Source organism: Rhododendron vialii, chromosome 7a, assembly GCF_030253575.1.
Source record: "Rhododendron vialii isolate Sample 1 chromosome 7a, ASM3025357v1".
NCBI classification, from domain to species: domain Eukaryota; kingdom Viridiplantae; phylum Streptophyta; class Magnoliopsida; order Ericales; family Ericaceae; genus Rhododendron; species Rhododendron vialii.
Window position 1 is genome coordinate 23,565,643 of NC_080563.1, and position 18,702 is coordinate 23,584,344.

The following is an 18,702-nucleotide window of genomic DNA, read 5'->3' on the forward strand; positions in this document are numbered from 1 at the left end:
CCGTACGAGTACTTCGTTACGGTACCAAACCACACAAAAACGGTGCAATACCGTACGAGTACATCCATACGGTACCAAACCACACCAAAACGGTGCAATACCGTACGAGTACATCCATACGGTACCAAACCACACCAAAACGGTGCAATACCGTACGAGTACTTCGTTACGGTACCAAACCACACCAAAACGGTCCAATACCGTACGAGTACTTCGTTACGGTACCAAACCACACCAAAACGGTGCAATACCGTACGAGTACATCCATACGGTACCAAACCACACCAAAACGGTGCAATACCGTACGAGTACATCCATACGGTACCAAACCACACCAAAACGGTGCAAGACCGTACGAGTACTTCGTTACGGTACCAAACCACACCAAAACGGTACAATACCGTACGAGTACTTCGTTACGGTACCAAACCAAACCAAAACGGTGCAATACCGTACGAGTACATCCATACAGTACCAAACCACACCAAAACGGTGCAATACAGTTCGAGTACATCCATACGGTACCAAACCACACAAAAACGGTGCAATACCGTACGAGTACATCCATACGGTACCAAACCAAAACGGTGCAATACCGTACGAGTACATCCATACAGTACCAAACCACACCAAAACGGTGCAATACAGTTCGAGTACATCCATACGGTACCAAACCACACAAAAACGGTGCAATACCGTACGAGTACATCCATACGGTACCAAACCACACCAAAACGGTGCAATAGCGTACAAGTACATCCATACGGTACCAAACCAAAACGGTGCAATACCGTACGAGTACATCCATACAGTACCAAACCACACCAAAACGGTGCAATACAGTTCGAGTACATCCATACGGTACCAAACCACACAAAAACGGTGCAATACCGTACGAGTACATCCATACGGTACCAAACCACACCAAAACGGTGCAATAGCGTACGAGTACATCCATACGGTACCAAACCACACCAAAACGGTGCAATACCGTACGAGTACATCCATACGGTACCAAACCACACCAAAACGGTGCAATACCGTACGAGTACATCCATACGGTACCAAACCACACCAAAACGGTGCAAGACCGTACGAGTACTTCGTTACGGTACCAAACCACACCAAAACGGTACAATACCGTACGAGTACTTCGTTACGGTACCAAACCAAACCAAAACGGTGCAATACCGTACGAGTACATCCATACAGTACCAAACCACACCAAAACGGTGCAATACAGTTCGAGTACATCCATACGGTACCAAACCACACAAAAACGGTGCAATACCGTACGAGTACATCCATACGGTACCAAACCAAAACGGTGCAATACCGTACGAGTACATCCATACAGTACCAAACCACACCAAAACGGTGCAATACAGTTCGAGTACATCCATACGGTACCAAACCACACAAAAACGGTGCAATACCGTACGAGTACATCCATACGGTACCAAACCACACCAAAACGGTGCAATAGCGTACGAGTACATCCATACGGTACCAAACCAAAACGGTGCAATACCGTACGAGTACATCCATACAGTACCAAACCACACCAAAACGGTGCAATACAGTTCGAGTACATCCATACGGTACCAAACCACACAAAAACGGTGCAATACCGTACGAGTACATCCATACGGTACCAAACCACACCAAAACGGTGCAATAGCGTACGAGTACATCCATACGGTACCAAACCACACCAAAACGGTGCAATACCGTACGAGTACTTCGTTACGGTACCAAACCACACCAAAACGGTGCAATACCGTACGAGTACATCCATACGGTACCAAACCACACAAAAACGGTGCAATACCGGACGAGTACATCCATACGGTACCAAACCACACCAAAACGGTGCAATACCGTACGAGTACATCCATACGGTACCAAACCACACCAAAACGGTGCAATTCCGTACGAGTACTTCGTTACGGTACCAAAACACACCAAAACGGTACAATACCATACGAGTACTTCGTTACGGTACCAAAACACACCAAAATGGTGCAATACCGTACGAGTACATCCATACGGTACCAAACCACACCAAAACGGTGCAATACCGTACGAGTACTTCGTTACGGTACCAAACCACACCAAAACGGTACAATACCGTACGAGTACTTCGTTACGGTACCAAACCACACCAAAACGGTGCAATACCGTACGAGTACATCCATACGGTACCAAACCACACCAAAACGGTGCAATACCGTACGAGTACATCCATACGGTACCAAACCACACCAAAACGGTGCAATACCGTACGAGTACTTCGTTACGGTACCAAACCACACGAAAACGGTAAAATACCGTACGAGTACTTCGTTACGGTACCAAAGCACACCAAAACGGTGAAATACCGTACGAGTACATCCATACGGTACCAAACCACACCAAAACGGTGCAATACCGTACGAGTACATCCATACGGTACCAAACCACACCAAAACGGTGCAATACCGTACGAGTACATCCATACGGTACCAAACCACACAAAAACGGTGCAATACTGTACGAGTAGATCCATACGGTACCAAACCAAACCAAAACGGTGCAATACCGTACGAGTACATCCATACGGTACCAAACCACACCAAAACGGTACAATACCGTACGAGTACTTCGTTACGGTACCAAACCACACCAAAACGGTGCAATACCATACGAGTACATGCATACGGTACCAAACCACACCAAAACGGTGCAATACCGTACGAGTACATCCATACGGTACCAAACCAAACCAAAACGGTGCAATACCGTACGAGTACATCCATACGGTACTAAACCATAGAAAAACGATGCAATACCGTACGAGTACTTCGTTACGGTACCAAAACACACCAAAACGGTACAATACCATACGAGTACTTCGTTACGGTACCAAAACACACCAAAATGGTGCAATACCGTACGAGTACATCCATACGGTACCAAACCACACCAAAACGGTGCAATACCGTACGAGTACTTCGTTACGGTACCAAACCACACCAAAACGGTACAATACCGTACGAGTACTTCGTTACGGTACCAAACCACACCAAAACGGTGCAATACCGTACGAGTACATCCATACGGTACCAAACCACACCAAAACGGTGCAATACCGTACGAGTACATCCATACGGTACCAAACCACACCAAAACGGTGCAATACCGTACGAGTACTTCGTTACGGTACCAAACCACACGAAAACGGTAAAATACCGTACGAGTACTTCGTTACGGTACCAAAGCACACCAAAACGGTGAAATACCGTACGAGTACATCCATACGGTACCAAACCACACCAAAACGGTGCAATACCGTACGAGTACATCCATACGGTACCAAACCACACCAAAACGGTGCAATACCGTACGAGTACATCCATACGGTACCAAACCACACCAAAACGGTGCAAGACCGTACGAGTACTTCGTTACGGTACCAAACCACACCAAAACGGTACAATACCGTACGAGTACTTCGTTACGGTACCAAACCAAACCAAAACGGTGCAATACCGTACGAGTACATCCATACAGTACCAAACCACACCAAAACGGTGCAATACAGTTCGAGTACATCCATACGGTACCAAACCACACAAAAACGGTGCAATACCGTACGAGTACATCCATACGGTACCAAACCAAAACGGTGCAATACCGTACGAGTACATCCATACAGTACCAAACCACACCAAAACGGTGCAATACAGTTCGAGTACATCCATACGGTACCAAACCACACAAAAACGGTGCAATACCGTACGAGTACATCCATACGGTACCAAACCACACCAAAACGGTGCAATAGCGTACGAGTACATCCATACGGTACCAAACCAAAACGGTGCAATACCGTACGAGTACATCCATACAGTACCAAACCACACCAAAACGGTGCAATACAGTTCGAGTACATCCATACGGTACCAAACCACACAAAAACGGTGCAATACCGTACGAGTACATCCATACGGTACCAAACCACACCAAAACGGTGCAATAGCGTACGAGTACATCCATACGGTACCAAACCACACCAAAACGGTGCAATACCGTACGAGTACTTCGTTACGGTACCAAACCACACCAAAACGGTGCAATACCGTACGAGTACATCCATACGGTACCAAACCACACAAAAACGGTGCAATACCGGACGAGTACATCCATACGGTACCAAACCACACCAAAACGGTGCAATACCGTACGAGTACATCCATACGGTACCAAACCACACCAAAACGGTGCAATTCCGTACGAGTACTTCGTTACGGTACCAAAACACACCAAAACGGTACAATACCATACGAGTACTTCGTTACGGTACCAAAACACACCAAAATGGTGCAATACCGTACGAGTACATCCATACGGTACCAAACCACACCAAAACGGTGCAATACCGTACGAGTACTTCGTTACGGTACCAAACCACACCAAAACGGTACAATACCGTACGAGTACTTCGTTACGGTACCAAACCACACCAAAACGGTGCAATACCGTACGAGTACATCCATACGGTACCAAACCACACCAAAACGGTGCAATACCGTACGAGTACATCCATACGGTACCAAACCACACCAAAACGGTGCAATACCGTACGAGTACTTCGTTACGGTACCAAACCACACGAAAACGGTAAAATACCGTACGAGTACTTCGTTACGGTACCAAAGCACACCAAAACGGTGAAATACCGTACGAGTACATCCATACGGTACCAAACCACACCAAAACGGTGCAATACCGTACGAGTACATCCATACGGTACCAAACCACACCAAAACGGTGCAATACCGTACGAGTACATCCATACGGTACCAAACCACACAAAAACGGTGCAATACTGTACGAGTAGATCCATACGGTACCAAACCAAACCAAAACGGTGCAATACCGTACGAGTACATCCATACGGTACCAAACCACACCAAAACGGTACAATACCGTACGAGTACTTCGTTACGGTACCAAACCACACCAAAACGGTGCAATACCATACGAGTACATGCATACGGTACCAAACCACACCAAAACGGTGCAATACCGTACGAGTACATCCATACGGTACCAAACCAAACCAAAACGGTGCAATACCGTACGAGTACATCCATACGGTACTAAACCATAGAAAAACGATGCAATACCGTACGAGTACTTCGTTACGGTACCAAAACACACCAAAACGGTACAATACCATACGAGTACTTCGTTACGGTACCAAAACACACCAAAATGGTGCAATACCGTACGAGTACATCCATACGGTACCAAACCACACCAAAACGGTGCAATACCGTACGAGTACTTCGTTACGGTACCAAACCACACCAAAACGGTACAATACCGTACGAGTACTTCGTTACGGTACCAAACCACACCAAAACGGTGCAATACCGTACGAGTACATCCATACGGTACCAAACCACACCAAAACGGTGCAATACCGTACGAGTACATCCATACGGTACCAAACCACACCAAAACGGTGCAATACCGTACGAGTACTTCGTTACGGTACCAAACCACACGAAAACGGTAAAATACCGTACGAGTACTTCGTTACGGTACCAAAGCACACCAAAACGGTGAAATACCGTACGAGTACATCCATACGGTACCAAACCACACCAAAACGGTGCAATACCGTACGAGTACATCCATACGGTACCAAACCACACCAAAACGGTGCAATACCGTACGAGTACATCCATACGGTACCAAACCACACCAAAACGGTGCAAGACCGTACGAGTACTTCGTTACGGTACCAAACCACACCAAAACGGTACAATACCGTACGAGTACTTCGTTACGGTACCAAACCAAACCAAAACGGTGCAATACCGTACGAGTACATCCATACAGTACCAAACCACACCAAAACGGTGCAATACAGTTCGAGTACATCCATACGGTACCAAACCACACAAAAACGGTGCAATACCGTACGAGTACATCCATACGGTACCAAACCAAAACGGTGCAATACCGTACGAGTACATCCATACAGTACCAAACCACACCAAAACGGTGCAATACAGTTCGAGTACATCCATACGGTACCAAACCACACAAAAACGGTGCAATACCGTACGAGTACATCCATACGGTACCAAACCACACCAAAACGGTGCAATAGCGTACGAGTACATCCATACGGTACCAAACCAAAACGGTGCAATACCGTACGAGTACATCCATACAGTACCAAACCACACCAAAACGGTGCAATACAGTTCGAGTACATCCATACGGTACCAAACCACACAAAAACGGTGCAATACCGTACGAGTACATCCATACGGTACCAAACCACACCAAAACGGTGCAATAGCGTACGAGTACATCCATACGGTACCAAACCACACCAAAACGGTGCAATACCGTACGAGTACTTCGTTACGGTACCAAACCACACCAAAACGGTGCAATACCGTACGAGTACATCCATACGGTACCAAACCACACAAAAACGGTGCAATACCGGACGAGTACATCCATACGGTACCAAACCACACCAAAACGGTGCAATACCGTACGAGTACATCCATACGGTACCAAACCACACCAAAACGGTGCAATTCCGTACGAGTACTTCGTTACGGTACCAAAACACACCAAAACGGTACAATACCATACGAGTACTTCGTTACGGTACCAAAACACACCAAAATGGTGCAATACCGTACGAGTACATCCATACGGTACCAAACCACACCAAAACGGTGCAATACCGTACGAGTACTTCGTTACGGTACCAAACCACACCAAAACGGTACAATACCGTACGAGTACTTCGTTACGGTACCAAACCACACCAAAACGGTGCAATACCGTACGAGTACATCCATACGGTACCAAACCACACCAAAACGGTGCAATACCGTACGAGTACATCCATACGGTACCAAACCACACCAAAACGGTGCAATACCGTACGAGTACTTCGTTACGGTACCAAACCACACGAAAACGGTAAAATACCGTACGAGTACTTCGTTACGGTACCAAAGCACACCAAAACGGTGAAATACCGTACGAGTACATCCATACGGTACCAAACCACACCAAAACGGTGCAATACCGTACGAGTACATCCATACGGTACCAAACCACACCAAAACGGTGCAATACCGTACGAGTACATCCATACGGTACCAAACCACACAAAAACGGTGCAATACTGTACGAGTAGATCCATACGGTACCAAACCAAACCAAAACGGTGCAATACCGTACGAGTACATCCATACGGTACCAAACCACACCAAAACGGTACAATACCGTACGAGTACTTCGTTACGGTACCAAACCACACCAAAACGGTGCAATACCATACGAGTACATGCATACGGTACCAAACCACACCAAAACGGTGCAATACCGTACGAGTACATCCATACGGTACCAAACCAAACCAAAACGGTGCAATACCGTACGAGTACATCCATACGGTACTAAACCATAGAAAAACGATGCAATACCGTACGAGTACTTCGTTACGGTACCAAAACACACCAAAACGGTACAATACCATACGAGTACTTCGTTACGGTACCAAAACACACCAAAATGGTGCAATACCGTACGAGTACATCCATACGGTACCAAACCACACCAAAACGGTGCAATACCGTACGAGTACTTCGTTACGGTACCAAACCACACCAAAACGGTACAATACCGTACGAGTACTTCGTTACGGTACCAAACCACACCAAAACGGTGCAATACCGTACGAGTACATCCATACGGTACCAAACCACACCAAAACGGTGCAATACCGTACGAGTACATCCATACGGTACCAAACCACACCAAAACGGTGCAATACCGTACGAGTACTTCGTTACGGTACCAAACCACACGAAAACGGTAAAATACCGTACGAGTACTTCGTTACGGTACCAAAGCACACCAAAACGGTGAAATACCGTACGAGTACATCCATACGGTACCAAACCACACCAAAACGGTGCAATACCGTACGAGTACATCCATACGGTACCAATCCACACCAAAACGGTGCAATACCGTACGAGTACATCCATACGGTACCAAACCACACAAAAACGGTGCAATACTGTACGAGTAGATCCATACGGTACCAAACCAAACCAAAACGGTGCAATACCGTACGAGTACATCCATACGGTACCAAACCACACCAAAACGGTGCAATACCGTACGAGTACATCCATACAGTACCAAACCACACCAAAACGGTGCAATACAGTTCGAGTACTTCCATACGGTACCAAACCACACAAAAACGGTGCAATACCGTACGAGTAGATCCATACGGTACCAAACCAAACCAAAACGGTGCAATACCGTACGAGTACATCCATACAGTACCAAACCACTCCAAAACGGTGCAATACAGTTCGAGTACATCCATACGGTACCAAACCACACAAAAACGGTGCAATACCGTACGAGTACATCCATACGGTACCAAACCACACCAAAACGGTGCAATACCGTACGAGTACATCCATACGGTACCAAACCAAACCAAAACGGTGCAATACCGTACGAGTACATCCATACAGTACCAAACCACACCAAAACGGTGCAATACAGTTCGAGTACATCCATACGGTACCAAACCACACAAAAACGGTGCAATACCGTACGAGTACATCCATACGGTACCAAACCGCACCAAAACGGTGCAATACCGTACGAGTACATCCATACGGTACCAAACCACACCAAAACGGTGCAATACCGTACGAGTACTTCGTTACGGTACCAAACCACACCAAAACGGTCCAATACCGTACGAGTACTTCGTTACGGTACCAAACCACACCAAAACGGTGCAATACCGTACGAGTACATCCATACGGTACCAAAATACACCAAAACGGTGCAACACCGTACGAGTACATCCATACGGTACCAAACCACACCAAAACGGTGCAATACCGTAGGAGTACGTCATTACGGTACCAAACCACACCAAAACGGTACAATACGGTACGAGTACTTCGTTACGCTAGCAAACCACACCAAAACGGTACAATACCGTACGAGTACTTCGTTACGGTACCAAACAAAACCAAAACGGTGCAATACCGTACGAGTACATCCATACGGAACCAAACCACACAAAAACGGTGCAATACCGTACGAGTACATCCATACGGTACCAAACCACACCAAAACGGTGCAATACCGTACGAGTACTTCGTTACGGTACCAAACCACACCAAAACGGTACAATACCGTACGAGTACTTCGTTACAGTACAAAACCACACCAAAACGGTGCAATACCGTACGAGTACTTCGTTACGGTACCAAACCACACCAAAACAGTACAATACCGTACGAGTACTTCATTACGGTACCAAACCACACCAAAACGGTGCAATACCGTACGAGTACATCCATACGGTACCAAAACACACCAAAACGGTGCAACACCGTACGAGTACATCCATACGGTACCAAACCACACCAAAACGGTGCAATACCGTACGAGTACTTCATTACGGTACCAAACCACACCAAAACGGTCCAATACCGTACGAGTACTTCGTTACGCTACCAAACCACACCAAAACGGTACAATACCGTACGAGTACTTCGTTACGGTACCAAACAAAACCAAAACGGTGCAATACCGTACGAGTACATCCATACGGCACCAAACCACACAAAAACGGTGCAATACCGTACGAGTACATCCATACGGTACCGAACCACACCAAACGGTGCAATACCGTACGAGTACATCCATACGGTACCAAACCACACCAAAACGGTGCAATACCTTACGAGTACATCGTTACGGTACCAAACCACACCAAAACGGTACAATACCGTACGAGTACTTCGTTACGGTACCAAACCACACCAAAACGGTGCAATACCGTACGAGTACTTCGTTACAGTACCAAACCACCCCAAAACGGTGCAATACCGTACGAGTACATCCATACGGTACCAAACCACACCAAAACGGTACAATACCGTACGAGTACTTCGTTACGGTACCAAACCACACCAAAACGGTGCAATACCGTACGAGTACATCCATACGGTACCAAAACACACCAAAACGGTGCAACACCGTACGAGTACATCAATACGGTACCAAACCACACCAAAATGGTGCAATACCGTAGGAGTACGTCATTACGGTACCAAACCACACCAAAACGGTACAATACGGTACGAGTACTTCGTTACGCTAGCAAACCACACCAAAACGGTACAATACCGTACGAGTACTTCGTTACGGTACCAAACAAAACCAAAACGGTGCAATACCGTACGAGTACATCCATACGGAACCAAACCACACAAAAACGGTGCAATACCGTACGAGTACATCCATACGGTACCGAACCACACCAAACGGTGCAATACCGTACGAGTACATCCATACGGTACCAAACCACAGCAAAACGGTGCAATACCGTACGAGTACATCGTTACGGTACCAAACCACACCAAAACGGTACAATACCGTACGAGTACTTCGTTACGGTACCAAACCACACCAAAACGGTGCAATACCGTACGAGTACTTCGTTACGGTACCAAACCACACTAAAACGGTGCAATACCGTACGAGTACATCCATACGGTACCAAACCACACCAAAACGGTACAATACCGTACGAGTACTTCGTTACGGTACCAAACAAAACCAAAACGGTGCAATACCGTACGAGTACATCCATACGGTACCAAACCACACCAAAACGGTGCAATACCGTACGAGTACATCCGTACGGTACCAAACCACACCAAAACGGTGCAATACCGTACGAGTACATCGTTACGGTACCAAACCACGCCAAAACGGTACAATACCATACGAGTACTTCATTACAGTACCAAACCACACTAAAACGGTGCAATACCGTGCGAGTACATCCATACGGTACCAAACCACACCAAAACGGTGCAATACCGTACGAGTACATCCATACGGTACTAAACCACACCAAAACGGTGCAATACCGTACGAGTACTTTGTTACGGTACCAAACCACACCAAAACGGTACAATACCGTACGAGTACTTCGCTACGGTACCAAACCACACCAAAACGGTGCAATACCGTACGAGTACATCCATACGGTACCAAACCACACCAAAACGGTACAATACCGTACGAGTACTTCGTTACGGTACCAAACCACGCCAAAACGGTGCAATACCGTACGAGTACATCCATACGGTACCAAAACACACCAAAACGGTGCAACACCGTACGAGTACATCCATACGGTACCAAACCACACCAAAACGGTGCAATACCGTAGGAGTACGTCATTACGGTACCAAACCACACCAAAACGGTACAATACGGTACGAGTACTTCGTTACGCTAGCAAACCACACCAAAACGGTACAATACCGTACGAGTACTTCGTTACGGTACCAAACCACACCAAAATGGTGCAATACCGTACGAGTACGTCCATACGGTACCAAACCACACCAAAACGGTGCAATACCGTACGAGTACTTCGTTACGGTATCAAACCACACCAAAACGGTGCAATACCGTACGAGTACATCCATACGGTACCAAACCACACCAAAACGTTACAATACCGTACGAGTACTTCGTTACGGTACCAAACAATACCAAAACGGTGCAATACCGTACAAGTACATCCATACGGTACCAAACCACACCAAAACGGTACAATACCGTACGAGTACTTCGTTACGGTACCAAACCACACCAAAACGGTACAATACCGTACGAGTACTTCGTTACGGTACAAAACCACACCAAAACGGTACAATACGGTACGAGTACTTCGTTACGCTACCAAACCACACCAAAACGGTACAATATCGTACGAGTACTTCGTTACGGTACCAAACAAAACAAAAACGGTGCAATACCGTACGAGTACATCCATACGGTACCAAACCACACAAAAACGGTGCAATACCGTACGAGTACATCCATACGGTACCGAACGACACCAAACGGTGAATTACCGTACGAGTACATCCATACGGTACCAAACCACACCAAAACGGTGCAATACCGTACGAGTACATCGTTACGGTACCAAACCACATCGTTACGGTACCAAACCACACCAAAACGGTACAATACCGTACGAGTACTTCGTTACGGTACCAAACCACACCAAAACGGTGCAAAACCGTACGAGTACGTCCATACGGTACCAAACCACACCAAAACGGTGCAATACCGTACGAGTACTTCGTTACGGTACCAAACAACACCAAAACGGTGCAATACCGTACGAGTACATCCATACGGTACCAAACCACACCAAAATGGTACAATACCGTACGAGTACTTCGTTACGGTACCAAACCACACCAAAACGGTACAATACCGTACGAGTACTTCGTTACGGTACCAAACCACACCAAAACGGTGCAATACCGTACGAGTACTTCATTACGGTACCAAACCACACCAAAACGGTACAATACGGTACGAGTACTTCGTTACGCTACCAAACCACACCAAAACGGTACAATACCGTACGAGTACTTCGTTACGGTACCAAACAAAACCAAAACGGTGCAATACCGTACGAGTACATCCATACGGTACCAAACCACACAAAAACGGTGCAATACCGTACGAGTACATCCATACGGTACCGAACCACACCAAAACGGTGCAATACCGTACGAGTACAACCATACAGTACCAAACCACACCAAAACGGTGCAATACCGTACGAGTACATCGTTACGGTACCAAACCACACGAAAACGGTACAATACCGTACGAGTACTTCGTTACGGTACCAAACCACACCAAAACGGTGCAATACCGTACGAGCACATCCATACGGTACCAAACCACACCAAAACGGTGCAATACCGTACGAGCACATCTATACGGTACCAAACCATACCAAAACGGTGCAATACCATACGGTACCAAACCACACCAAAACGGTGCAATACCGTACGAGTACTTCGTTACGGTACCAAACCACACCAAAACGGTGCAATACCGTACGAGTACATCCATACGGTACCAAACCACACCAAAACGGTACAATACCGTACGAGTACTTCGTTACGGTACCAAACCACACCAAAACGGTGCAATACCGTACGAGTACATCCATACGGTACCAAAACACACCAAAACGGTGCAACACCGTACGAGTACATCCATACGGTACCAAACCACACCAAAACGGTGCAATACCGTACGAGTATTTCATTACGGTACCAAACCACACCAAAATGGTACAATACGGTACGAGTACTTCGTTACGCTACCAAACCACACCAAAACGGTACAATACCGTACGAGTACTTCGTTACGATACCAAACAAAACCAAAACGGTGCAATACCGTACGAGTACATCCATACGGTACCAAACCACACAAAAACGGTGCAATACCGTACGAGTACATCCATACGGTACCGAACCACACCAAACGGTGCAATACCGTACGAGTACATCCATACGGTACCGAACCACACCAAACGGTGCAATACCGTACGAGTACATCCATACGGTACCCAACCACACCAAAACGGTGCAATACCGTACGAGTACATCGTTACGGTACCAAACCACACCAAAACGGTACAATACCGTACGAGTACTTCGTTACGGTACCAAACCACACCAAAACGGTGCAATACCGTACGAGTACTTCGTTACGGTACCAAACCACACCAAAACGGTGCAATACCGTACGAGTACTTCGTTACGGTACCAAACCACACCAAAACGGTGCAATACCGTACGAGTACATCCATACGGTACCAAAACACACCAAAACGGTGCAACACCGTACGAGTACATCCATACGGTACCAAACCACACCAAAACGGTGCAATACCGTACGAGTACTTTATCACAGTACCAAACCACACCAAAACGGTACAATACGCTACGAGTACTTCGTTACGCTACCAAACCACACCAAAACGGTACAATACCGTACGAGTACTTCGTTACGGTACCAAACAAAACCAAAACGGTGCAATACCGTACGAGTACATCCATACGGTACCAAACCACACAAAAACGGTGCAATACCGTACGAGTACATCCATACGGTACCGAACCACACCAAAACGGTGCAATACCGTACGAGTACAACCATACGGTACCAAACCACACCAAAACGGTGCAATACCGTACGAGTACATCGTTACGGTACCAAACCACACCAAAACGGTACAATACCGTACGAGTACTTCGTTACGGTACCAAACCACACCAAAACGGTGCAATACCGTACGAGCACATCCATACGGTACCAAACCACACAAAAACGGTGCAATACCATACGGTACCAAACCACACCAAAACGGTGCAATACCGTACGAGTACTTCGTTACGGTACCAAACCACACCAAAACGGTGCAATACCGTACGAGTACATCCATACGGTACCAAACCACACCAAAACGGTGCAATACCGTACGAGTACTTCGTTACGGTACCAAACCACACCAAAACGGTACAATACCGTACGAGTACTTCGTTACGGTACCAAACCACACCAAAACGGTACAATACGGTACGAGTACTTCGTTACGCTACCAAACCACACCAAAACGGTACAATACCGTACGAGTACTTCGTTACGGTACCAAACAAAACCAAAACGGTGCAATACCGTACGAGTACATCCATACGGTACCAAACCACACAAAAACGGTGCAATACCGTACGAGTACATCCATACGGTACCGAACGACACCAAACGGTGCAATACCGTACGAGTACATCCATACGGTACCAAACCACACCAAAACGGTGCAATACCGTACGAGTACATCGTTACGGTACCAAACCACACCAAAACGGTACAATACCGTACGAGTACTTCGTTACGGTACCAAACCACACCAAAACGGTGCAATACCGTACGAGTACGTCCATACGGTACCAAACCACACCAAAACGGTGCAATACCGTACGAGTACTTCGTTACGGTATCAAACCACACCAAAACGGTGCAATACCGTACGAGTACATCCATACGGTACCAAACCACACCAAAACGGTAAAATACCGTACGAGTACTTCGTTACGGTACCAAACCACACCAAAACGGTACAATACCGTACGAGTACTTCGTTACGGTACCAAACCACACCAAAACGGTGCAATACCGTACGAGTACATCCATACGGTACCAAAACACATCAAAACGGTGCAACACCGTACGAGTACATCCATACGGTACCAAACCACACCAAAACGGTGCAATACCATACGAGTACTTCATTACGGTACCAAACCACACCAAAACGGTACAATACGGTACGAGTACTTCGTTACGCTACCAAACCACACCTAAACGGTACAATACCGTACGAGTACTTCGTTACGGTACCAAACAAAACCAAAACGGTGCAATACCGTACGTGTACATCCGTACGGTACCAAACCACACAAAAACGGTGCAATACCGTACGAGTACATCCATACGGTACCGAACCACACCAAAACGGTGCAATACCGTACGAGTACATCCATACGGTACCAAACCACACCAAAACGGTGCAATACCGTACGAGTACATCGTTACGGTACCAAACCACACCAAAACGGTGCAATACCGTACGAGTACATCCATACGGTACCAAACCACACCAAAACGGTGCAATACCGTACGAGTACTTCGTTACGGTACCAAACCACACCAAAACGGAAAAATACCGTACGAGTACTTCGTTACGGTACCAAACCACACCAAAACGGTGCAATACCGTACGAGTACATCCATACGGTACCAAAACACACCAAAACGGTGCAACACCGTACGAGTACATCCATACGCTACCAAACCACACCAAAACGGTGCAATACCGTACGAGTACTTCATTACGGTACCAAACCACACCAAAACGGTACAATACGGTAAGTGTACTTCGTTACGGTACCAAACCACACCAAAACGGTGCAATACCGTACGAATACATCCATACGGTACAAAACCACACCAAAACGGTGCAATACCGTACGAGTACTTCGTTACGGTACCAAACCACACCAAAACGGTGCAATACCGTACGAGTACATCCATACGGTACCAAACCACACCAAAACGGTGCAATACCGTACGAGTAGTTCGTTACGGTACCAAACCACACCAAAACGGTACAATACCGTACGAGTACTTCGTTACGGTACCAAACCACACCAAAACGGTGCAATACCGTACGAGTACATGCATACGGTACCAAACCACACCAAAACGGTGCAATACCGTACGAGTACGTCCATACGGTACCAAACCAAACCAAAACGGTGCAATACCGTACGAGTACTTCATTTCGGTACCAAACCACACCAAAACGGTACAATACGGTACGAGTACTTCGTTACGCTACCAAACCACACCAAAACGGTACAATACCGTCTGAGTACTTCGTTACGGTACCAAAACACACCAAAACGGTGCAATACCGTACGAGTACTTCGTTACGGTACCAAACCACACCAAAACGGTGCAATACCGTACGAGTACTTCGTTACGGTACCAAACCACACCAAAACGGTGCAATACCGTACGAGTACTTCGTTACGGTACCAAACCACACCAAAACGGTACAATACCGTACGAGTACATGCATACGGTACCAAACCACACCAAAATGGTGCAATACCGTACGAGTACTTCGTTACAGTACCAAACCACACCAAAACGGTACAATACCGTACGAGTACTTCGTTACGGTACCAAACCACACCAAAACGGTGCAATACCGTACGAGTATATCCATACGGTACCAAACCACACCAAAACAGTGCAATACCGTATGAGTACATCCATACGGTACAGAACCACACCAAAACGGTGCAATACCGTACAAGTACATCCATACGGTACCAAACCACACCAAAACGGTGCAATACCGTACGAGTACTTCGTTACGGTACCAAACCACACCAAAACGGTAAAATACCGTACGAGTACTTTGTTACGGTACCAAACCACACCAAAACGGTGCAATAACGTACGAGTACATCCATACGGTACCAAACAACACCAAAACGGTGCAATACCGTACGAGTACATCCATATGGTACCAAACCACACCAAAACAGTGCAATACCGTACAATACATCCATACGGTACCAAACCACACAAAAACGGTGCAATACCGTACGAGTACATCCATACGGTACCAAACAACACCAAAACGGTGCAATACCGTACGAGTACATCCATACGGTACCAAACCACACCAAAACGGTGCAATACCGTACGAGTACTTCGTTACGGTACCAAACCACACCAATACGGTAAAATACCGTACGAGTACTTCGTTACGGTACCAAACCACACCAAAACGGTGCAATACCGTACGAGTACATCCATACGGTACCAAACCACACCAAAACGGTACAATACCGTACGACTACTTCGTTACGGTACCAAACCACCCCAAAACGGTGCAATACCGTACGAGTATATCCATACGGTACCACACCACACCAAAACAGTGCAATACCGTACGAGTACATCCATACGGTACCGAACCACACCAAAACGGTGCAATACCGTACGAGTACATCCATACGGTACCAAACCACACCAAAACGGTGCAATACCGTACGAGTACATCGTTACGGTACCAAACCACACCAAAACGGTAAAATACCGTACGAGTACTTCGTTACGGTACCAAACCACACCAAAACGGTGCAATACCGTACGAGTACATCCATACGGTACCAAACCACACCAAAACGGTGCAATACCGTACGAGTACTTCGTTACGGTACCAAACCACACCAAAACGGTGCAATACCGTACGAGTACATCCATACGGTACCAAACCACACCAAAACGGTGCAATACCGTACGAGTACTTCGTTACGGTACCAAACCACACCAAAACGGTATAATACCGTACGAGTACTTCGTTACAGTACCAAACCACACCAAAACGGTGCAATACCGTACGAGTACTTCGTTACGGTACCAACCACACCAAAACGGTGCAATACCGTACGAGTACTTCGTTACGGTACCAAACCACACCAAAACCGTACAATACCGTACGAGTACTTCGTTACGGTACCAAACCACACCAAAACGGTGCAATACCGTACGAGTACATCCATACGGTACCAAAACACACCAAAACGGTGCAACACCGTACGAGTACATCCATACGGTACCAAACCACCCCAAAACGGTGCAATACCGTACGAGTACATCCATACGGTACCAAACCACACCAAAACGGTACAATACCGTACGAGTACTTCGTTACGGTACCAAACCACACCAAAACGGTGCAATACCGTACGAGTACATCCATACGGTACCAAAACACACCAAAACGGTGCAACACCGTACGAGTACATCCATACGGTACCAAACCACACCAAAACGGTGCAATACCGTAGGAGTACGTCATTACGGTACCAAACCACACCAAAACGGTACAATACGGTACGAGTACTTCGTTACGCTAGCAAACCACACCAAAACGGTACAATACCGTACGAGTACTTCGTTACGGTACCAAACAAAACCAAAACGGTGCAATACCGTACGAGTACATCCATACGGAACCAAACCACACAAAAACGGTGCAATACCGTACGAGTACATCCATACGGTACCGAACCACACCAAACGGTGCAATACCGTACGAGTACATCCATACGGTACCAAACCACACCAAAACGGTGCAATACCGTACGA